At 42.7% G+C, this 24,799-nt stretch overlaps 1 protein-coding gene across 1 annotated transcript in view; it reads right to left on the reverse strand.

Annotated features, from left to right (window-relative positions):
- The window catches only part of NUP93 (nucleoporin 93), a 153,889-nt gene that overhangs the window by 78,407 nt on the left and 50,683 nt on the right, over positions 1-24,799 (reverse strand). The gene's annotated exons all lie outside the window — the stretch shown is intronic.

Consider the following 24,799-nt stretch of genomic DNA (forward strand, 5'->3'; position numbering starts at 1 on the left):
GAGATGGGAGGCAAGCAAAGGGAAAGATTTGGCTTACGTTCCTCCCAAGTACAGCCCCCCCCTCCTCACAGTCACTGCAATTACTCTGATGTGAATTTTTGATGACTTCCGACATCTTGCATGCTTAATAACCATTTCAGCTGTCATGTTTGGTTAATATGGAAAATGCGTCTGCTGCACCGGAGGTGCACGGCTGCGGCCACAGATTGCAACACTTCACTTTTGTGAAGCTATTCTCTTTTAACGGGGGGGGGGGGGGTGCCACGAGAATTTGCACAGCGCAGGAAAGCAGGAATCGGGAGGCAGCTCGGCATCAAGAGACAGCAAAGAGCACCTCTGCCATCTTTAAAAGCCGTCGCAGGAGTCCCCGGCACAATGCATACGTTCACCCGAACGACGGCTGGGGTGCTGATTGGCACCTTTGTTCGTTAAAACAAGATGCCTGCACTGTATTCTCGGTGGCATGGATGCCAATGTTGGTCAATGCTCGCTCAAATCGGGTGGGGGGGCTGCTGCCGAACGACGCCGAATAATAAATATGGTGCCTTTTAACCATGTACATACACAGACATGTGCATGCCAAGCAGACATAAAGGAATAAGGGGCGAAGGGGACACACAACGAGCGTTGCAAAACATGGAGGTAACAATGCTGCAGGAAATGCAAGAAAAAAAAAAAGAACCATGTGCAACATACCACAGGCACAGAATGTATGGACGGGGATGAGATTTATACGCCTGTAACGACAAAAATAAAATGTGGGTTCTATAGATAATTAACAAATGAAAGTGTGTGGGGGGGGGAAATACCCTCTCTGTGTTTAGCGTCGTTATTAGTAGGAAATTCTATTCGGGAGGAAGGACATAGATACAAGGATGCGGAAGAAGAAGAAGAAGAAGAAGAAGAAGAAGAAGAAGAAGAAGAAGAAGAAGACGAAGAAGAAGAAGAAGAAGAAGAAGAAGAAGAAGAAGAAGAAGAAGAAGAAGAAGAAGAAGAAGAAGAAGAAGAAGAAGAAGAAGAAGAGGAGGAGGAGGAGGAGGAGGAGGAGGAGGAGGAGGAGGAGGAGGAGGAGGAGGAGGAGGAGGAGGAGGAGGAGGAGGAGGAGGAGGAGGAGGAGGAGGAAGGGGAGGAGGAGGAGGAGGAGGAGGAGGAAGGGGAGGAGGAGGAGGAGGAGGAGGAGGAAGGGGAGGAGGAGGAAGGGGAGGAGGAGGAAGGGGAAGGGGAAGGGGAAGGGGAGAAGGAGAAGGAGAAGGAGAAGGAGAAGGAGAAGGAGAAGGAGAAGGAGAAGGAGAAGGGGTGGGCGGTGGAAAAAGAACCAAGGAAGAGGCTCAGATGGCCAGTCACCCCATGATTCAAGTCAGGCCAGGCTGTACCAAAAGTCAGGTGATGGCACCATCATGACAATGCAGAAATCCAGAGAACAATCGAGAAGTGGGTGTTCCCCCTCTTTCTTTCTTCCATCCTGCCTCACCCCAGCTCCAAGGAGCATCAAAGTGTTAACAGATGTAACTGCAAAGATGCCGGATGCAAGGCCGGGGAGTGGGGTGGGTGAGGGGTGGGTGGGTGGGGAGCATTTTACAAAGCACGGCTAATGGCTCTCTGCCCTCCATTAATGCATTACACTCATAATTGATGCGGCTCTTTTCACCTGCCCCGAGAAAGGATCGAGCTCGTATTGTCTTTTGTTCGTTTCGTGCAGACGGGCGAGAGCCGGGCGACGAGATCGTCTTGCAAGGAACAAGGTGGCTGGATCCGTGGCAAGGAGGCCGTTTCCGATAATAGCCGTTCGGATTGATTGCTTAAAAAGACACATACACGCCGAGATGGGCGTCTGTCCTTCCGTCGAGAAAATACCTCTACATGACTTTTGTTTCGGAGTGAGGCTCAAAAGAACTGGGCAATTTCATGACATGAAAATTGATTGTAAAAGCAGGTTACAATATATGTTAGGATCGAGACCAATTCAGGCTTCAGTAGGTCCAAACTAGCATTTTAAATAGTTTGCAAGGAATTAAATAAATTCCTTGATATAGGGAGGAGAAATGAATCCTAATACGCTTACGTTTAAGCAATCTCTATTGGGGGCATGTAGACATGCATCTGCTAAACTGAATATTCCCATATAGGCATAAGATTAACCTCTTTGAGGTCTGCGCTATAGCAATACATCATGATCTCCATTTACTAAGGCAAAAATGGGAGGCAAAATATTTGATGGAACAACACGACCTTCCATAAATTTACGACTCTGACAACATTCTAACGTATAGCATAAGGCAGAAACTCTCAGGTTTAACTCAACAAATGACGGTTTCTGTGCAATACGGCAGTGCAATACGGCAGTGATGGCTGTATGCATCCTCTTTTTGAAAAGGCTGTTTTGCAACCTGCAGGAATGTCAAGGCAGCCCTCACCCTGCAACTGGCTAAAGCTATGCCAAGACCCAGTCGCTTTCAAGACATGGAATTTAGGTGCAAATTTCTCACCCTTCACACTCTGAAGGTCCTGGTTGGAACGGAGCCTCTGAAACATCGGTCAGAGCTAATGGGAATACAAAGGCAGTGACAAATGGCAGTGCTCCAGACCCTCCTTTATGAAATATCAAAAGCGCCTGGCTTTTTTCCCCTTCTTTTTTTTTTTTTTTAATTCCCACAGGAATTTCGAAACACTTTCGATTCCAAAGTTACTTCTAGATTGCAATCACCTTTTTTTTTGGGAAAGCGCTTTTGGACTTTGTGCTTGAGGTGGAAGGGGGGCAAAAAAATTGAGACTTTGATTTGGGGTTTTGCCGACTGGATAGCTTTGTGGTTATAGTAATGGCTAGTATATACTATTATATAAAAGGGAAAGGTTGAGGTTTCAGGCTACTTACCTTATTCCACTGCACAAAAAGGGGTCAGAAGTCAATGCTTTTTTTTTCTTTTTCCTCTCTATCCTACACTTTTATCTCTTTCCCTCCCTTCTTTTCCCCTTCTTTTCATTTTTTTTCCCTTGTATTTTGATGAGCTAATAAAATGGTGGATTGCAATCCACCTTTAATGCTTAAGAGAATCTTGTGATGTGGCTAGTATAAATATGATAAACGAGCTAACAAAGGCATAAGGGTGTGGGTGGGTTCTACCATTCAGGCGGACAGTATAAAGGCCCATCAGAAGAAAAAGACAAGAGAAATTGGTGGGCATCTTTAAAGATACTGAATAGGCTAGAATTCTACATTCCAAAAGTATAGAGACAAAGATCCAGGAGGAAATTGCATAAATGATAAGTGAAATTAATCTCCGTGCTTTTTTGGGGGGAAACGAAGTGATTTCATTAGCTCTGCAAAAAAATATCCTACACTTAACCTTTTGTTGGTTAATTACTTTCAGTGCATTTGTACAAGGGACACACTGGCAATAAGCAGCTATTCTGTTAACACTCCTGACCCTCCGAAAGGTCTTTATTAATATACATTATCTCGGGTTATGTGGCGCTAGCTTTGTATTTGTGAAAACATGTTGGTCATTTTGCAAATTGGGAATGCATTCTAATAAAAGCGTTGCAGATTTTTGGAAACAGGAAACTGGTGAATAAAGACACTACCACATGAAGTACAAATAACAGAAATACAGATAATGGGTTGTTTCTGGTTTTATGTCCCAATGCCAATGTAAGACTCAAGCAAAAACAAAAATAAAAAAAATCCTTGATGGACTGGAACTCTATTTTATAAGGAAAAAAAATGGTGCCTTAGCTTCATAAGTAGGTAGGTAGGCAAGCAGGCAGAACACTAATACCAGAAATCCACATTTTTCAGTATAGGTTCGTGAACAAGCTTAAAGAACTATCTCTCAGTTGTAGTTTCTTATTTGTAAATTTGGGGGGTGGAGGAGGAAATTGGATGAGAAACCAGGAGGGTAATGCAACGCAAAAAAGGACCATCTTAAATCTGACTTTCTAACTCGTCATTTATCTTTCACTTTGCCATTACATTTGTAAGAGGTAACCATGCATTAATAACTTTGCATTTATAACGTGCATTGTAAAGTATCTGTAAATTAGAATGTGGAATGTTCAATGTCCTTTGTTGCAGAGAAGAAAAAAAGCTTGCTTTTGGTAACATACAACATTTCTTCCATTTGAAAGTAAGGTTTCACCAGCCTGAAATTGGCTCTGGAATCAGAGTAGCACGTTATTCCTTTCAAATTAGCAAAATCTATTTTTAACTTAAATAAATCCTGGCGGAAGAAAGCTTCCTTATCAGCCTCTTGGGATTTTATGTCAAACAAATATGCTCAGAAGCCAGGTCTTATTTTTACAATCTCAAGGAGGACTAGAGGATCTTTTACACAGATCTTTATAAAAGGAGAATCCTCCAAGGTGCAAAACACACACACATACACAAATACACACACACACACAAACCCAGCCCTGTTACAGTTGGTATACAGAAAGGAAGAGATGTTTTCCCTCTAATAAAACCTAATCTAGGTTTTTTTCTTATTCTGATGGATTTAATTAGTCACCTACGATAATGCAGCTTTATCAAGCCATGCTCAGAAGTTTGCAATACAGTCAAATGATTTTAAAAAGCACACAAAACAATCCATTTTCTATCTCAAGGGCAAACTAGATTCTAGGCAATTTGATAACCGAATCAATTATGCAAACAAAGCAAAATGTCCATGTTGCATTTTTTTTTTTTTTGCATGATTTATTTCAATTGTTCCCCAAGACTACCGGGCCCCGATCTATGACAGGAAGCAGAACGCAGGAAATTCAAGACATATCATGAAGACAGTGGTATTTACTGGGTAAGAAATTGAGCAGATGCACGCAGCAAATACCACTGACAGTGGGGCTAAAAGAAGAGACGGAAGGTTTTTCTTTTTCTTTCTTTTTTTTTTTTTTGTAAAAACGAAATAGACTTGATCCATTATGCTGGAAGAGTTTCAGAGCTGAATGTCAGGACTTCTGCTGTAGAAGGAGCAGATTCAAAACTCAGATCAGCAGATGGCGTTGAGGAAAATTCCTGCTTGGAAAGCCAGAGAACTGATATTCCAGCAAGGATTTTTCCAGGTTGTTCAAACTGTGGAAATGTCAACCCTTCGACGTGGTCCAGACAAGCACTAACCAGGACTACTACTACCCCGTTTCCCCAAAAATAAGACCCAACCGGAAAATAAGTCCTAGCATGATTTTTCAGGATGCTCGTAATATAAGCCCTACCCCTCAAAATAAGCCCCAGTTAAGATTGTCAGCCAGATTGATGCATTTAATACCGTATTTTCCCAAAAAATAAGACCCAACCGGAAAATAAGTCCTAGCATGATCTTTTCAGGATGCTCGCAATATAAGCCCTACCCCTCAAAATAAGCCCTAATGCGTCTTTTGGCGCAAAAATTAATATAAGACCCGGTCTTATTTTCGGGAAAACACAATATTACCTTTATGGATAGGTTCCCATAACAGAATCTTACTGATCTGGAAGCACTGCTCCCACTCGCCACGATATTAAAAAAAAGATGTTGAGACTCTAGAAAGAGTGCAGAGAAGAGCAACAAAAATGATCAGGGGGCTGGAGGCTAAAACATATGAAGAACGGTTGCTGGAATTGGGTATGTCTAGTTTAATGAAAAGAAGGAGTAAGGGTGACATCGTAGCAGTCTTCTAATATTTAAGGGGCTGCCACAAAGAAGAGGGGGTCAATCTATTCTCCAAAGCACCTGAAGGCAGGACAAGAAGCAACGGGTGGAAACTCATCAAGGAGAGAAGCAACTTAGAATTAAGAAGAAATTTCCTGATGGTGAGAACAATTAATCAGTGGAAGAACTTGCCTCCAGAAGTTGTGAAGTCTCCAACACTGGAGATTTAGAATTAGAATTAGAATTCTAATGTCACATTTTGTTCTGTGGGTTGAGATACCTTTTGCAGGTGTCTTGGCTACAATCTTCTGTCTCCCATTCTCCCATACCATTACGGGTGAGAAGGCTTGATGTTTGACTAGCCTATCAAGGTCTTTATTCCAAAAAAAGGAGGCAAGACCGTAATAGAAACTAAATTTGATTTAAATTGCATTTAAATAAATAAATGCAACTCACTTAAAAACTATTAGGGTGGATTATTTCTGTATTTAATAATTTTGGGGGTTTCCCCCAAATAAAAATCGCAAGCAGCAGGTTTTGAAGAGGAGATGGATGAATTCTTTGGGATCCACATGGGATCGTTAAGTAACACAGCTAATGACACAAAAAGGACACTAGAATGGACAACCTGGCACAAGGCAGCTTCCTGTGTGTCTATCATATGCTCCATATTCTAAAATCTCAAAATAAAAGATTTCAAGTTATCAGTATAGGGCACTGCAGTGGTGAAATGTAAATCGGTTCTATGGGCGTGGCTTGTGGGGAGGGGGTTTAATGTGACTGGGTGGGCGTGGCCAACTTTTTTTTTTTTTACTTTTAAAAGCATTTTTCTACAACCTTAAGAGGTTGCAGACAAAAATGCTTCTAAAAGCCTCTGACGATCAGGCAACTCAGCTGGGATCGCCAGAGGTTTTTAAAGGCATTTTTTTTTCTACAACCTCTTCGGCTGGTTTTAAAAGCCTCTGACGATCCCAGCTGAGCCGTGAGATCATCAGGGGCTTTTTTTTTCTTTTAAAATCATTTTTTCGGCCGAAGAGGTTGTAGAAAAAATGATTTTAAAAGTAAAAAAAAAAAACAGCCTCTGATGATCGCGCCGCTCAGCTGGGTATGGGAGGAGGTCTGCAGGGATTTTTGCTACCGGTTCTCCAAACCACCGGCCGCCATCACTACTGGATCAGGCGATCCGGTCCGAACCGGGAGCATTTCACCCCTGGGGCAGTGTTGGTGAAACTTTTCGGCACCAAGTGCCAAAACGGGAGCACGTGCCTGCGTGCAGGGGAGTCCAGAAACCAGAAGTGCAGATCAGCTGAGCTTCAAGTTTCCGGCATGCACATGTGTGCCGGTCACCTGGTCTTCTGGTTTCTGGCGCGCATGCACGCGCAAAGACCAGCTGCCGTAACCCGGAAGAGCTGAGACCAACCAGAAACTCAGCGAAAACCAGCACGCCAGAACCCGGAAGAGCAATGGGTAACAGCTGGCATGCCCGAAGAGATGGTTCTGCGTGCCACTTCCGGCACGCGTGCCATAGGTTCATGCGTATAAGGGTGTTCTCTAATCCGCTATGACAACTTTACGACCTGTGGACTTCAACACCCAGAATTCCTGAGCATGGCTGGGTCAGGAATTCTGGGATCTGAAGAGCATGAAATTGCCACAGTGGCTCACTAATCGGTTTTGTAAGGAACAATATGAACTGGTCTAGATGGTGTTGCGTTACCAAAGGAAGCAACTTAACTCAATTCCATATCTTCGTTGCCAGGCTAGGAATATGCAAGGAAACTCCAATTTTCAAATTCGGATAATTGAGTTATCTCAGAGGCCCCAGACTGCTCGTTATGGAGAAGGGTAATGGTATGTCTCCTTGGGAGGCAGGAGGGAGGGAAGCAGACTGGTGTGGAATCTGGACTATTTTTGTTTAGAGAAAAACCAGATTCAATTTTTTTTAAAAAAATCTCCAAATTAAAAATAAACGGAGCCAAAATTACAGATAGTCCTCGACTTACAACAGTTTGTTTAGTGACCGTCCGAAGTTACAACAGCACTGAAAAAAGAGACTTATGACCATTTTTCACACTTATGATCATTGCAGCATCCCCATGGTTACGTCATCAAAATTAAAACCGCTTGGCAACTGCCTCATATTTATGATGTTTGCAGTGTCCCGGGGTCATGTGATCCCGTTTTGCGACCCTCCGACAAGTGAAGTCAACGGGGAAGCCAGATTCACTTAACAACCGTGTTACTAGTTTTAACAACTGCCAGTGATTCACTTAACAAATGCGGCAAGGAAAGTCGTAAAATGGGGCAAAACTCACTTAACAACATAATTTGTGGGGGCTCCATTGTGGTCATAAGTCAAGGACTACCTGAAGAACAATTTGCAATGGCCATGTATAATTTATAAGAAAGACATACACTTCAATGCAGTGATGAAATCCATTTTTTTTTTACGACCGGTTTTGTGGGCGTGGCGTGGCGGGCGTAGTGTGGGCGTGGCTTGGTGGGCATGGCAGGGGAAGGATACTACAAAATCTCCATTCCCACCCCACTCCAGGGGAAGGATACTGCAAAATCCCCATTCTCTCCCCATTCCTGGGGGGAAGGATATTGCAAAATCTCCATTCCCAGCCCACTCTGGGGCCAGCCAGAGGTGGTATTTGCCGGTTCTCCGAACTACTCAAAATTTCCGCTACCGGTTCTCCAGAACCTGCTGGATTTCACCCCTGCTTCAACAGCAACAAACAATCACAGGAGTTAAGTCTAATAAGCCAGAGGAACGTACTCCCAAGCTCAGAAAAGACCAGCGACCATCTCATCCAGGAAGCTTTACAGAAACCCACAAAAGGTGTTCTGGGAATGCAGAACGCTAAAACCCAAACACGTTTCTGCTCAAGTGGCTGTAAATCCAAATGGATTAACCGGACTTAATCAAATTTCATTTGGACCGAAGATTTAAAAGAAGTTCCACGTTCCAAAAGGGGAGGAATAAGCAAAATGATGAGAGCGAGAGGAGAAGGAAAATAATCTAGTTAGCATCAATATCAGCCCTTTGGATGCAGCCTTTGTTTTTGTTTTTCCCCCCCCCATCCCTTGCAAACTTAAAAGTCTTATTGCTGCATAATCAGGATGGAGAACCTCCCCTCCTAACTCTGGAAAAACACGCAAGACGTGATGACTGGGCCTAAAAGGCAATGACAACGCTGGAAACTTAACATTTTTTTTTAGGACTGTGGTGCAGGGGACTGCAGCATAAACAAGGAGGGAGCTCCCCCCCCCCCTTTTCTTAGTCACAGGGGATCGTGGGAAGCCTCTGAAAAAGGCTGGCAACCAGCCTTGGACTCGGCCATGAAAAACCCCACTCGCCAATTAATGGTATCATTTCCCAGGCTGAATGGGACTTGCTCACAGTTCAGCAATCTCTCAGAAACGGCTGCTTTTATAAGCGCGAGGCGAAAAGCAAAGGGCCGGTTTTAATTAGAAGCCTTTTTAACAAAGGAACCCGGGGTATTAAACCGTGCTCTCGCAATCAAAGTCATAATTGAGATGTCATCGAAACGGAAGAGCAACAAGTGTCCATTAGGCAAAAAGGCATTGTTCTTAAAGGATCGGTCTTACTGGAAAATTGTCAGTTTGCAGAGAGGTTTTTTTGGGGGGTCATTTTTGGGGTTTTTTGGGGCGGGGGAGTCCTACATTCAGAGGTGCTGTGAATATGCAAAAGCTCTTCCCCCCCCCCCTCCTGCTACGGCACAATGCAAAGATGGACCACTTTTAAAAACATCAGCTCGGGACCAAATGGCCGGCAGTGCAGGAAATTATGGGAGGGTTTAAAGTGCAATCCAGAGTTCCCCTGTGATAAGATGAGCAGCCAATAAATTTTACAAATAAAAATAAAAGCCACTGTAGACGCCTTGGTGGCGCAGCGAACTAAAGTGCTGTTAAGTAGCACTTAGCTGCCAGCGGCCTGCAATGACTGCGAGTTCGAATCTCACCAGGCTCAAGGTTGACTCAGCCTTCCATTCTTTCGAGGTAGGTAAAATAAGGACCTGGATTGTGGGGGCAATAAGCTGACTTTGTATAAAAAAGAGCACCGTTTGGGGTGGGTGGGTGCGAAAGCCCTACTAAGCAGGTATATACAAAAGTATGACGGCTATTGCTTAACGCATTGTAAGCCGCCCTGAGTCTCAGGAGAAGGGCAGCATATAAATCGAACCGATAAATAGATAGATAGATAGATAGATAGATAGATAGATAGATAGATAGATAGATAGATAGATAGATAGATAGATAGATAAACAAACTACCTTTGGTTGAGGGGAGGGGAAAAATACTAAACTAATTCAACCAGCAATGTAAGGAGGCATTCACAAACTGTCCAGCCTACTTCTGAGTGACGGAATAACAGAGTTGGAAGTGTCCTTGGAGATCGTCTAATCCAATCCTCTGCTCAAGCAATACACTCTACACCTGTGATGGTAAACCTTTTCCAGACCGAGTGCCCAAAGCGCGCGGGCATGCCTGAACCCCCAAAATGCAATGCATGTGTGGCCCCCCCATGCATGCGCCCCACCCCTATGCATGTGCGTGCCCCCCACGTGCACCGTGTGGCCCCCACACATGCCCCACCCCCCACGCCTGCGAGGCAGAGATCGACAACTAGATGACTGGTAGGAGGCACGCGCGCATGCGTGGTGGGGATGAACTGGGGCGATGGCTCGCATGCCGACAGAAAGGGCACTGTGTGCCACCTGTGGCAGACGTGCCATAGGTTCGCCATCATGGCCCTATCCCATTTCAGACAAATGGCTGTCCAATCTCTTCTTCAAAACCTCCAATGGTGGAGCATTCACAACAACTAGAGGCAAGTTGCTCCATGGATTAATTGTTCTAACTGTCAGGAAATTTCTCCTTAGTTCTAGGTTGCTTGTCTCCTTGATTAGTTTCCACCCGTTGCTTCTTGTCCTGCCCTCAGGTGCTTTGGAGAATAGCTTGACTCCCTCTTCTTTGGGGCAGTCCCTGAGATGTTGGAACATTGCTATTATATTATCCATAGTCCTTCTTTTCAACAGACTAGCCATGCCCAGTTCCTGCAACCGTTCTTCATATGTTTTAGCCTCCAGTCTCCTAATCATCTTGGTTGCTCTTCTCTGCATTCTTTCTAGAATCTCAACATCTTTTCTTTTCAGTGCATGGAAAGATGCTCGAGAGAAGTGTTTTTGCCAACACTGGCCTTACTAACAAACCAGGATCGCAGTGGGGGGCTGTCCCCAACCCCCCCACTGCAATCCTGGTTTGTTAGTAAGGGACAGCTCTCTTTACCATCAGAAGGAGGTAACTTACAACACGCTCACGGAGAGAGTGTACAATGCCGTAAGGATAGCTCAGCCAGCAGATATTCCAGGAGCAGCAAAAGCAACCAGAGAAACGCGATCAAACGGGAAAGTCTAACGCTTAGCGCCATCAATTAAAGTCCCACTGCAACATTCGCTGTGAAATTATTATTACCATCTACTTTGGCGTATTTTAATACAGATAATTAACCTGTCTAATCAATTTTTTCCAGATATCTGCAAAGGTAGAAATGTCAAACTAGGATCTCTCTTGAGAAAAAAATAAATAAATAAACGTTAGCTCACTGCCAGCCAGGCTGGGCACTCCTTATAAAAATCAAACAACCGCAACATTAAATCGGCTCTCCGATTGTTCAGACAGATTGGAGTTGAGATGCTTTCACATCAGTGGTGGGTTTCAAAAATTTTACTACCGGTTCTGTGGGTGTGGCTTGGTGGACGTGGCAGGGGAAGGATACTGTAAAATCTCCATTCCCTCCCCACTCCAGGAGAATCCCCATTTCCTCCTGATCAACTGGGACTCAGGAGGCAGAGAATAGATGGGGGCGGGGCCAGCCAGAGGTGATATTTACCAGTTCTCTGAACTACTCAAAATTTCTGCTACCGGTTCTCCAGAACTGGTCAGAACCTGCTGAAACCCACCTCTGTTTCACATGCTAGTACTGTAGCTTTGTGCATCTACCCTACACTCTCCCTTTCTTTCTCTCACAAACACACATACGCAACTTTCTCAGTCAATACCATCTTATTATAAACTGCATGCATTCGAAAGGTGGTGTTGAAGACTCAAGACTCTTGAGAGTCCACTGGATTGCAAGATCAAATCAGCACTCCTAAGGAAATCAACTTTGTTGTCCCCAAAGTTGCTTTTTCAGGAGGCAACTGGACTTTCTTGGTTTTTTTTCCTTTGAAGACGTTTCGCTTCTCATCCAAGAAGCTTCTTCAGCTCGGACTGGATGGTGGGGAATGGAAGGATTGATATTCCTTGCAGACAGCTGGTCATTTGCATCCTTTTAGAGGGTCGTTGAGGCCACTTGGAGGTTTATCTGTGTCCTCAGAGTCAGCTGAGTGGTGCTCCTGGTTCCTGTAGGCCAGTGTTTCCCAAACTTGGGAACTTTAAGAAGTGTGGACTTCAACTCCCAGAATTCCCCATCCAGCATGGCTGGCTGTGGGATTTTGGGAGTTGAAGTCCATACATCTTGAAGTTCCCAAGTTTGGGAAACACTGCTGTAGTCTGCAATTTTCTTCCTCTGGAAATCGATTCCTACTCCCACACCCTTCAAAGGGTCTCCATCCCAAATTGTTATGGCTAAAAGTCTGTAGATATTCTCAGTCGTCCAGGTCATGGTTGTCCCAAAAGGTGCTTTTTCAGGAGGCAACTGGACTTTCTTGCTTTTTCTTTGAAGACGTTTCGCTTCTCATCCAAGAAGCTTCTTCAGCTCTGACAGGATAGTGGGGAACCCTAAATATTCTTTAGCAAGACAGACGCTGAAGCTCAAGTAGTCTGGCCACTAAATGAGAAGAGAAGACTCGTTGGAAGAGACCCTGATATTGGGAAAGATGGAAGGTAAAAGGAAAAGGGGATTACGAAGGATGAGATGGTTAGATAGTGTCGTTGACACAATGAACATTTGGACAAACTCCAGGGGATACCAGTAGTGGAAGACAGAAGGGCCTGGTGTACTATGATTCATGGCGTTGCGAAGAGTTAGACATGACTTAAAGACTGAACAACAATATACCATATTTTTTGGAGTATAAGGCACACCTTAGTTTTTGGGGAGGAAAATAAGAAAAAAGCTGATTGGCGGGTGGATCAGCCTCCCGGAATACCCCCAATCAGCTGTTGCCAGAGGTGAATTTTAGCAACAGGTTCCTTAGTTGTGAGCTCTGTGCCTTGCTTTTTTTTCTGCCTCCGAAACTTCTGAAACTCAGTTTCAGAAAAAACTTTTTTTTCCTGCCTCTGAAAGCCTCCGAAACAGAGCTTCAGAAAAAAAGCCTCTGAAACTCTGTTTGGGGGCTTCTTTTCTGAACCTCTGTTTGGGGGCTTCTTTTTCTGAAGCTCTGTTTGGGGGCTTTTTTTCTGAAGCTCTGTTTGGGGGCTTTTTTTTCTGAAGCTCTGTTTGGGGGCTTTTTTTCTGAACCTCTGTTTGGGGGCTTCTTTTTCTGAAGCTCTGTTTGGGGGCTTTTTTTCTGAAGCTCTGTTTGGGGGCTTTTTTTTCTGAAACTCTGTTTGGGGGCTTTTTTTTCTGAAGCTCTGTTTAGGGGCTTTTTTTCTGAAACTCTGGGGGCTTTTTTTTCTGAAGCTCTGTTTGGGGGCTTTTTTTTCTGAAGCTCTGTTTAGGGGCTTTTTTTCTGAAACTCTGTTTGGGGGCTTTTTTTTCTGAAACTCTGTTTGGGGGCTTTTTTTCTGAAGCTCTGTTTGGGGGCTTTTTTTTCTGAAGCTCTGTTTGGGGGCTTTTTTTTCTGAAACTCTGTTTGGGGGCTTTTTTTCTGAAGCTCTGTTTGGGGGCTTTTTTTCTGAAACTCTGGGGGCTTTTTTTTCTGAATCTCTGTTTGGGGGCTTTTTTTTCTGAAGCTCTGTTTAGGGGCTTTTTTTCTGAAGCTCTGTTTGGGGGCTTTTTTTTCTGAAGCTCTGTTTGGGGGCTTTTTTTCTGAAACTCTGGGGGCTTTTTTTCTGAAGCTCTGTTTGGGGGCTTTTTTTTCTGAAGCTCTGTTTGGGGGCTTCTTTTTCTGAAGCTCTGTTTGGGGGCTTTTTTTCTGAAGCTCTGTTTAGGGGCTTTTTTTCTGAAACTCTGTTTGGGGGCTTTTTTTCTGAAGCTCTGTTTGGGGGCTTTTTTTCTGAAGCTCTGTTTGGGGGCTTTTTTTCTGAAGCTCTGTTTGGGGGCTTCTTTTTCTGAAGCTCTGTTTGGGGGCTTTTTTTTCTGAAGCTCTGTTTAGGGGCTTTTTTTCTGAAACTCTGTTTGGGGGCTTTTTTTTCTGAAACTCTGTTTGGGGGCTTTTTTCTGAAGCTCTGTTTAGGGGCTTTTTTTCTGAAACTCTGTTTGGGGGCTTTTTTTCTGAAGCTCTGTTTAGGGGCTTTTTTTCTGAAGCTCTGTTTGGGGGCTTTTTTTTTCTGAAACTCTGTTTGGGGGCTTTTTTTCTGAAGCTCTGTTTAGGGGCTTTTTTTCTGAAGCTCTGTTTGGGGGCTTTTTTTCTGAAGCTCTGTTTGGGGGCTTTTTTTCTGAAACTCTGTTTGGGGGCTTTTTTTTCTGAAACTCTGTTTGGGGGCTTTTTTTCTGAAACTCTGGGGGCTTTTTTTTCTGAAGCTCTGTTTGGGGGCTTTTTTTTCTGAAGCTCTGTTTGGGGGCTTCTTTTTCTGAAGCTCTGTTTGGGGGCTTTTTTCTGAAGCTCTGTTTGGGGGCTTTTTTTCTGAAGCTCTGTTTGGGGGCTTTTTTTCTGAAGCTCTGTGGGGGCTTTTTTTCTGAAACTCTGTTTGGGGGCTTTTTTTCTGAAGCTCTGTTTAGGGGCTTTTTTTCTGAAGCTCTGTTTGGGGGCTTTTTTTCTGAAGCTCTGTTTGGGGGCTTTTTTTCTGAAGCTCTGTTTACGGGCTTTTTTTCTGAAGCTCTGTTTGGGGGCTTTTTTTTCTGAAGCTCTGTTTGGGGGCTTTTTTTTCTGAAGCTCTGTTTGGGGGCTTTTTTTTCTGAATCTCTGTTTGGGGGCTTTTTTTTCTGAATCTCTGTTTGGGGGCTTTTTTTCTGAATCTCTGTTTGGGGGCTTTTTTTCTGAATCTCTGTTTGGGGGCTTTTTTTCTGAATCTCTGTTTGGGGGCTTTTTTTCTGAAGCTTCATTTCTGATGCTTTTTGAGAAGCTGGGCGGGGCTACATTCGGAGTATAAGACGCACCCAGATTTTCACCCTCTTTTTGGGGGGGGGGGATAAAGGTGCGTCTTATACTCCGAAAAATACGGTAAGCAGCGTATCATTTAAAAACAGAATCCCAGCAGTTACAAACTCCAACTGATACCAATATTCCAAATAATACTGCTAAGTAATCTAATCGAGTTGGCTACTCTACATTTCCAACATTCAGCAAACAATTAAGGTATTTCTGGATAAATGTCAAACCTGAAACTCACAATTCTGAACCCTTTTAACGTGGAGAGCAAGGCACATCACATACACCCCAAATGTTACTTCCACTGCCAAACAGACTTTTATCCCAACCGTCCTCTTTAACAATGCAGGCTTAAAAGCATCTTAAGGAGCATCATCACAGATATCGAGAGAACACAATAAGGATAAGCCTCGTTACGTATGATAAAGCAACCCAAAAAAAAGAAGGAACATTGCGTTTTAATGTGTACTCAAATTGCAATGCTGTCTTAGGCAGCTAAGCCACTGCTGCTTTCCAGATGTGTTCTGCTCCAATCCCGTCAACCCCAAGCCATTACAACCGATGGAAATGATAGAAGTCAGTTAATGCAGAATGTGTTAAATACAGGTGGTTCTCCACTTACAACCATTCGTTTAGTAACCAAAGTTACGACAGCACCGAAGAGAGAGACATACGACTGTTTTTCACACTTAACAACTGTTGCAGCATCCCCGTGGTCACATGATCAAAATTCGGATGCTTGGCAACTGACTCGCATTTGCGACGGTTGCAGAGTCCCAGGATCATGTGATCCCGTTTGGCGACCCCTTTTCTGACCAGCGAAGTCAATGGGGGGGGGGAGCCAGATTCACTTTACAATTGTGTTACTCACTTAACAGCTGCAGTGGGTCACTTAAACAACTGTGGCAAGAATGGCCGGGAGGGGGGCAAAATTCACTCGCTTAGCAACAGAAATTTTGAGCTGAATTGTGGTCGTAGGTTGAGGACTGCGTGTACTTTAGCTGGCTGTGACATCAACTCTGAAGGACTCCGATTCGGATTAATCAAGGGAGACAAAGAAGCGGGCCCAACAAATTTAGTTCTAAACAGTTCCTTTAGTATTGATGAAAAATTACCTGCCAGGTAGAGTCTACACAAAGCAACAGAAGCTGATAGATTAGCCAGCCTGCCTTCCATACACCTGACCAGTAGCTAGAGCATATTATTAATGATCTCCATCTACCACTGAAAGAATCTTCCGGACATGGTCTGACAAGGCACTGAATTGCGTTAACCCCTATGGGGGATTTGTGTGTCGTCACACAAAACTGCAATGGCACAATGCAGCCCACAAGGTAAAAGGATGGTGGGCGTGGCTTGGTGGGTGTGGCAGGGGAAGGATACTGCAAAATCTCCATTCCCACCCCACTCTGGGACCAGCCAGAGGTGGTATTTGCTGGTTCTCTGAACTACTCAAAATTTCCACTACCAGTTCTCCAGAACCTGTCAGAACCTGCTGGATTTCATCCCTGGCCCACAGGTCTTGAATTTGCTCTAGACCCTTTATAATTTTTGTTGCTCTTCTCTACATTCTTTCTAGTGTCTCAACATCTTTCTTTTTCTTTTCTTTTCTTTTCTTTTCTTTTTTTTTTTGGTATTGCGATAACCAGAACTGGATGCAGCAGTATTGCAAGTGTGGTCTCATCACTGCAGTGTAAAGCGATAGTACTAACGCTTCACGTGATCCTGATACTATCCTTTTGTGGATGCAACCTAGGATGGCATTCCCTTTTTTGGCCAGCGGCCGCACGCTTTTTTATATTTTTTTAAAATTTGATTTATATGCCGCCCTTCTCCGGAGACTCAGGGCGGCTTACAATGCGTTAAGCAGTAGCCTTCATTCTTTTGTATATTTATACAAAGTCAGTTTATTGCCCCCACGAACTGGGTCCTCAATTTACCTACCTTAGAAAGGATGGAAGGCTGAGTCAACCTTGAGCCTGGTGAGATTCGAACTTACAGTAATTGCAGACAGCTGGTGTTAATCACAATGCTATCAGTCTGCTGAGCCACCAGGCCCCTGGTGCTGCTGAAATGTTATACCCCCCCCTTTTCTTCGGTGCTCTTCTGCCCTCCGAAATTAACCTGTCAATTTTGTCACTCGGATATCTGCACTTGAGCGTCCCAGGATTTTAGGCACGAGTCTTAATGAGCCACCTGAGGCTGAATGGTGGAGGACTCAGCCAGGCCTGGCACATGTTCTGGCACTTTGGCTTTCTGCCCTGGCTGTTCCATAAGACCAGTAGCGTCTACCTCCTGTCCTTCGGGCTTTGTCATTTTCCAAGCTTAAGCCACCAACCTTGGCAAACCTGAGCTGGAAAGGGCATGTACCAGTTCCAGTAAGGGAGCAGGGATATGCGTACGGACTGGGGAAGAAGGTCTATCCTAGTAATAAAAATCCCTTTCAAATCACAAGAAGGTTTGAGGAATGCAATCAAATCCTTGTCCCTCCGAGGTCTATGAAGGTACCTATTAATTCACCCTCCCGTAGTCAGTTTATTATCCCTTACAACAGCAAATAGCTAAAAAAGTAGAGCAGAGTGACCCAAATTGGCACGGTAATTATTTAAGACTATAAATAATCACGGTCACTGAATAAATTAAAACACTCTATGATAACGTCCCCTTTATACCACTTGTAAAAAAACCTAAACCCTTCTGCTGAAATATGTTGGCATGTCGTGCGTTGTGGCAACGTAACCCAATGCCCTTCCAAATATTGGACATTAATCCCTATAATTCCCAGCCAAAAATGCTTTTAGGCCATGCCATCTGGGAGTGAGGAGAGGGGAAGTGCAACTAAAGGAATAGGGGAAGGCTGGGAGGCTATATAATTAACACTGGAAGGGAGCAATTGCGATTGATGGATCGCGTTAGAAGCGTACCCAGAAACACGTAACACTGACTCTAAAATCTACTCTGTCATTGCAGGAATGGAAGGAGCCAAGGTGAATTAAGCCTTGTGAGACTAGCAGCTTGTATTACACAGTGTCCCAACGGATGCATTTAGAAAGCTTGCAAGTAAGATATGGAAGACCGATCCTTTTGCTTCATAGCTCTTTAACAACTGATATTTAAAGTATGTTGTGACCCCTCCTTGGCGCTCTCTGAGCTTGGTTGTTTGCTTGCAAACATTTCATTACCAAACTGGGTAACATCATCAGTGCTAGGAGGAGGAGGAGGAGGACTATGGAGTCCTTGGTGCTCTCTGAGCTTGGTTGTTTTCTTGCAGACCAGTGGTGGGTTTAAAAAATGTTTACTACCGGTTCTATGGGTGTGGCTTGGTGGGCGTGGCATGGCTTGGTGGGCGTGGCAGGGGAAGGATACTGTAAAATCTCCTTTCCCTCCCGATCAGCTGGGACTTGGGAGGCAGAGTGGGCGGGGCCAGTCAGAGGTGGTATTTACCGGTTCTCCAAACTACTCAAAATTTCCACTACCGGTTCTCCAGAACTGGTCAGAACCTGTGATCTATGCAAGATCATTTACAAGCGTAGGGTCAAAAAATCGAGATAGTGACCGCACACACAAACAATGGAGCCCTATCCTTTATGTACAGAATAAGCATAGATAAAGTCCGACTCTTAATTTCAGAGTTGCAACCCAATTTAGCCATTAGAGATCCGCCAAGGCTTGTTAGATGCTCCTATCAAGCTAAGCATTTAATTTAAAGCTTAATCTGAACGTGGCTTGAATTGTGTTTAGTATTTTGCTTCAATCCAGTAATTCCTAGTTTGTAAACTATCAGTTCAGTTGATGTAGGTAATAAGTAATTAAAGATGGGCTCAGCCAACAAGCTCAGAGAGAGTAGAGTAGAGTAGAGTAGAGTAGAGTAGAGTAGAGTAGAGTAGAGTAGAGTAGAGTAGAGTAGAGGAGAGGAGAGGAGAGGAGAGGAGAGGAGAGGAGAAGAGAAGAGAAGAGAAGAGAAGAGAAGAGAAGAGAAGAGAAGAGAAGAGAAGAGAAGAGAAGAGAAGAGAAGAGTTGGAAGGGACCTTGGAGGTTATCTAGTCCAACCCCCTGCTTAGGCAGGAAACCCTACACCACTTCAGACAGATGGTTGTCTGATCTCTTCTTAAAAACCTCCAGTGATGGAGCACCCACAGCTTCTGGAGGCAAGTTGTTCCACTAATTAATTTATGATTAATCTATGTATTATGTATTATGTATTTATGTGTTTTTACTTGGCTGTACACCGCCCTGAGTCCCTAGGAAAAAGGGCGGTATATAAATCTAAAGTAAAATAAAAAAATAAAAAAATAAATTGTTCTCACTGTCAGGAAATTTCTCCTTAGTTCTAAGTTGCTTCTCTCCTTGATTAGTTTCCACCCACTGCTTCTTGTCCTACCCTACCAGCACCAAGACCCCTCGTTTCAATCCTGAGCTACAAATATTCTCTTTTAAAATATGTTGTTTTCCCCAAATGGTTTGCCTTTGTTATGATTGGTGGCCATCAAAAGCTCAACTACCCATAAATTTATCCAGTGGTGAAATTCAAAAATTTTTCACTACTGGTTCTGTGGGTGTTGCTTGATGAGCGTGGTGTGGCTTGGTGGGTGTGGCAGGGGAAGGATACTGCAAAATCTCCATTCCCACCCCACTTCAGGGGAAGGATACTGCAAAATCCCCATTCCCACCCCACTCCTGGGGGAAGGATATTGCAAAATCTCCATTCCCACCCTACTCTGGGGCCAGCCAGAGGTGGTATTTGCCAGTTCTCCAAACTACTCAAAATTTCCTCTACTGGTTCTCCAAAACCTGTCGGAACCTGCTGGATTTCACCTCTGAATTTATCCAATTTCTTTCCAAGCTGTTGTCCAGCAATGCATTTGTTGCAGCCTCCATCTTCATTCCTCCTTACACAACCTGTTTTCTTATATGACAAGACAGGAAAGAAAAACCTTTTGTCTTCCATCCAGCCTCAATGCTTCACGATCACTTTAAGGGATGGTTCTAAACTGCTTTCCTGGTTGCAAACTTTCCTTCTCCAGAGTTATTTTGAATTTACTCCAGAAAGACATTCAAAGCTCAACAACGATGGAAGACTAATTTAAAACTTTGGGCGTGGGGGGTTAAAAAAGGAAGTTTGAAGGAGTATTTGTAATTTTAGTTGGGAAGTGGAGGTTCTGGAAGAGATTCAGCCAAGGACTGGAAAGAAGGAAGAAATTTGAGGAAGATGGGTTTGCCAAAAATTGTGGCCGATTCTTGTAACATAGTTAAGCAGGTTAAAGATGCAATAGTTCCTACACAAATATCACAGTGTAACCATTACTTGGTTCCAGGGATGGGTTCTACTTACCTTTACTACCGGTTTGCAACGGGGCCACGTGCGCGATCTTCTGCACATGCGCAGAAGCTTCCGTGCATGCGCAGAAGCGTTCTGATGACATCGGGGTCGGTGGGCGGAGCTTCCCGCCGGTTTTACTACCGGTCCTATAGAACTGGTGCGAACCGGGGGCAACCCACCACTGCTTGGTTCCTTGGCCTTGGTTCCTTTTTCTGGCTTAATATATATAGTACAAACCAAGCCCATTGAAGTTACTCCGTGGTTGAATATATTGTCGGGATCTTAAAAAATGGGTCAATTCAGGCGCCCTTTGGGAGGAAGAGCAGTGTATAAATAAAATTAATAACAATCACTAAATTAAGCACATTGTGCACTCACGGCGTATAAGTAGGTTAATTGTAGAAAATCCCAAGTTGCTTTGGTGAAAGAGAGTCCAATTTTGCATGGTGTGCAGTCTATTGTGTATTAAGAGGTTTTTATTCCTATTTAGTTCCAATTTGGGGAGGGGGAGGGTTTAAGAAAGTATATGTATCGTCTAAATCAACGTTGCACTGATTTGCTTTTGAATTATCGTCACTGTGGTTATTTTTAATTTCTTTTCTGAATTGTTATCTTTAGCGCTGTCCAGCTGATAAGCTGTGATGACAAAGTTATATTCTACTCTTTATTCGAGAAATATCACAGCTATAAGTAACCAATAGTTCAAAAAAAAAAATTCAGCAATACAACACTGCTGTTTTTTTCATTTAAATATTTATCGCACGCAGAGTTTAATCATCGAAAGTGATCCTTGCTTAGAGTTTGTTAATCTTTAATTGTTTTAAAAGTACAAGAGTCTCATTTTTTAAAAAAAAACACTTTTAATCACATTCCAGGAAGATCAACAACACAGCACCCATGGGCACCAGGTAAATGCACTGTCCGAAAATTAAGTGCCATTTTTAAAAAAAAAAAAAAACTCGTAAGATTTGTGTATTTTTCCTTAGGTTCTATAAGATTTTAGGCAGAGTGCTAATAAATACAATAATATTTCTGATAAAATAAGAAAGCTGAAAGTGGATGGAAACGCACACTATATCTTGGGGGCTAAGATGACAATTTTTATTTATTTTGTTCGTATGCCATTGAGTGGGACATAAGTAATTTAAAATGAGTAAAAATAAGGAAAAAGCACAATCCATTGAGGACTGAATTCGGTGTCAGTGGAAAAGACTGGAAGAGAAAGTGAAGAATGTAATGAAATAACCCAAATAAGTGAGGCTGGTGAAAAATACAAATTGCCTTCATACTATAACATTCTTTCTTAGTTAAGTGTTGGTGATGCTCATTTAATTTGGCAGCTAAACAACTTCTCAAGAGGGAACAAAAAAGGGTAGTTTTAGGTTCCATTGAAAATAAATCCACAAACAGATTATTAACTTCCTTTCAAAGTGAGAGACCTACTTATAAACTCTCAAAATTTAAAGGAAAGCTGGGCTGGATGAGGATAAGCCTTGGAATACTGTAAAAGAAACCCCATAACTTTGAAACTCTTGGCAAAATGGCAACAATCCCAACTTTTAGGGTTTTTTTTTTAGTATTTCGAGATCTTCACTATTACTTGCGAGTCATTCTGAAAATCCAGCATAAAGGCAACTAATCATTAGTCAGGGAAATACATAATATATTATTGCAATTCGAATATGTTTAGGGCTGCCACTTTTACAAACATGGAAAATGCTTTATCATCTCGACATCCTCATAAGAAGACAAGCACTACGGTTTGCATTTTAGAGACAAGGAAACTTGGGCCAACTGGCCAAGACAGCTGTTATTTTCCTAATCCCTTAAATTGCATTTAGAAGAATCCACATTTCCTTCACCTCCTCCATTCAGAATCTAAATTAAGGTTAAAATCAGACTTCAACTTGTAATTAAGAATGAATAAGGCTTTCCGTGAAACTATTCTTTACTGTTGACAAAACCCTTTACGATGATGAAGATCTGTAGAGTGTGGAGATTCATTTATATATGATATTTTCGGGTAGAGAAATTACAGGAAAGTGATTGGGCTGTCTTGATGACTAAGAAGGCACACAAAGTTTGATTTAAAACTTCAAATATGTGATTTAAGTCTATTCATACGAATCCGCAGCAAAAGGATAAACATAAAATTACAAGTCTAATTGAATTGTTCGTTGGTAATGAAAGATTGAGAGGAACAGTGAGGGAGATACGAAAGCGATTTTGGGGGGACAGAGTTCAGAGTGGACTTTTGGTAAAAAAAAAAAAATCTGGATATATAAAAAAGCGAAGAAATGAAAGAAACGAGAATAAAAGACGGCAGACTGCAGGAAGAGAAAATGAGTCATCTAAAAAAAAAAAGTATTAGAAGGAAGATTAATCTTCCAAAGTAATGAATGGAAAGTGAATTCTAGAAGTACTTGGTTGAAAGTGAGGAGAAAAAAAATTAACATTATAGAATGCAACAAAAGTGTGCAGTCACTGCATGTAGATATGTAGATCTTGATCTCCCTGCATTAATGCTGATGTGGCACACGCTTGATTGATAAAAAGCAAAATCCTGCAATTAAATAGATACGCTTAGGGTTTCTGTCTGCAAGGAGATGTTTTATTTGTAATATCCATCTGTTTTTGCTAGGCTATTTTTTTTAAATAAAAGTTGGAGTAGCTTGGCATGCAGACTTAAATTTACACAGAAAAAAACAAGACTTTAACAACTCAGTTTGCTCCCGATAGATATGGACATCGTCATAAGAAATATGAAAAAGGGTGCTTGATGAATTCACAATGTGACAATGTGGATGGGGGGGAAACTCGTCTTTGAGAATTATTGCTGCAAAAAAAAAAATGATAGAAGATACAGGCTCATACCTATAAAAAGACTACTGCAAAGAATGTAATCAAATGGCCAAGATGAAAGCAACAGAAACTGCAGGGCTATTCAGATGGAAATTTAAAAAAAATATTTCAACCGTGGGCGGAGAAGCTAAATAAGGAGCCTCCAGTAGAGTGAATGGAACTAAAAATAAATGATTTGGGAATGAAAACGAAGTAAGGGAATGCTGGAAGAAGTATTTGCCAGATGTATACCGGAATACAGATAGTCCTCAATTTATGACCGCAATTGACCCCAAAATTTACGTTGCTGAGTGAAACATTTGTTTAAGCGAATTGCCTCATTTTACAAACTTTCTTGCCATGGTTGCTAAGTGAATCACTGCAGTTAAGTTAAATGATGCGGTTGTTAAATGAATTGGACTTTGCCATGGAGGAGCACATGACTGCGACCGTCATAAATATGAGCGACCGAATTTTGGTCACATGACCATGGGGGGGATGCTGCAATGCTCATAGGGTAAAAAAATGGGTCATAAACCACAGTTTTCAGCGCCATTGTAACTTCGAACAGTCACTAAACGAATGGTTGCAAGTCAAGGACTATCTGTCCAATGATCCTTGTCAAAATTAAAGAGCAAAGCTGTCTATGTCAAAGAAAAAAAAATTCAGAAAATTGGAAGATTGAAAATTGCTGTATAGGCTGCCGATGTACATGGTGGGAATAGTTAAAATATGGAGGATGCAACTTGTTGGAGGATGCGCTGAGAATTAAAAGATCACTGTTATTATTCGCCTAGATCAGCATTTCTCAACCTGGGCACCTTGTAGAGGTGTAGACTTCAACTCCCAGAATTCCCCAGTCAGCAACTCCCAGATTTAGCCATGCTGGCTGGGGAATTCTGGGAGTTGAAGTCCAGTCTTCAAGAATCATTGATCCTAAAAAAGGAAAGAGAGAATGCTATTGATATAAACTAAATTTACAGTCCTCGACTTAGGACCACCATTGAGCCCAAAATTCATTTCGTTAAGTGAGACGTTTGTTGAGTGAGTTTTGCCCCATTTTGCGACCACAGTCGGGAAGTGAATCACTGCAGCTGATAAGTTAAGAGACCCGGTTGTTAAGTGAATCTGGCTTCCCTGTTGCTTGTCAGAAGGCCGCAAAAGGGGAATCACATGATCTCGGGACATTGCACCCGTTATAAATATGAATCAGTTGCCAAGCATCTGAATTTTAATTACAACATCCCAAGGTTGATGCAAAGGTCGTAACTGTGAAAAACGGTCACAAATCAATTTCTCATTCCCATTGAAACTTTGAACGGTCACTAACCGAATTGTTATAAGTCGAGGACTATCTGTAGTTAACTTTCCTTCTTATTTCACCCTTTTAATTTCTTTTGCTTCCTTTTTATTTCGCTTTCTCTCTCAGCTCTGCCTAACAATGCTTCCTCAAAGACAAAAAATACATACAGGCAATCCTCTACTTACAACAGTTTGGTTAGCGACCATTTTACCACACCGCTAATCACTGCCAGCCGGTTACGTGATCAAAATTTGGACGCTTGGCAATTGCTTCAAATTTATGACGGTTTTGCAGTGTCCCGGCGGTCACGCAATCCCCTTTTCTGACCTTTTGACAAGCAAAATCAATGGGGAAGCTGGATTCGCTATGTTACTAACTTCACAACTGCAGCGACTGACTTAACAACTGTGGCAAGAAAAGGCCATAAAATGGAACAAAACTCGCTTAACAACCGTCTTGCTTAGAAGCAGAAAGTTTGGCCTCAATT

This window comes from Pantherophis guttatus, chromosome 11, assembly GCF_059756535.1.
Source record: "Pantherophis guttatus breed Tessera chromosome 11, ASM5975653v1, whole genome shotgun sequence".
NCBI lineage: Eukaryota > Metazoa > Chordata > Lepidosauria > Squamata > Colubridae > Pantherophis > Pantherophis guttatus.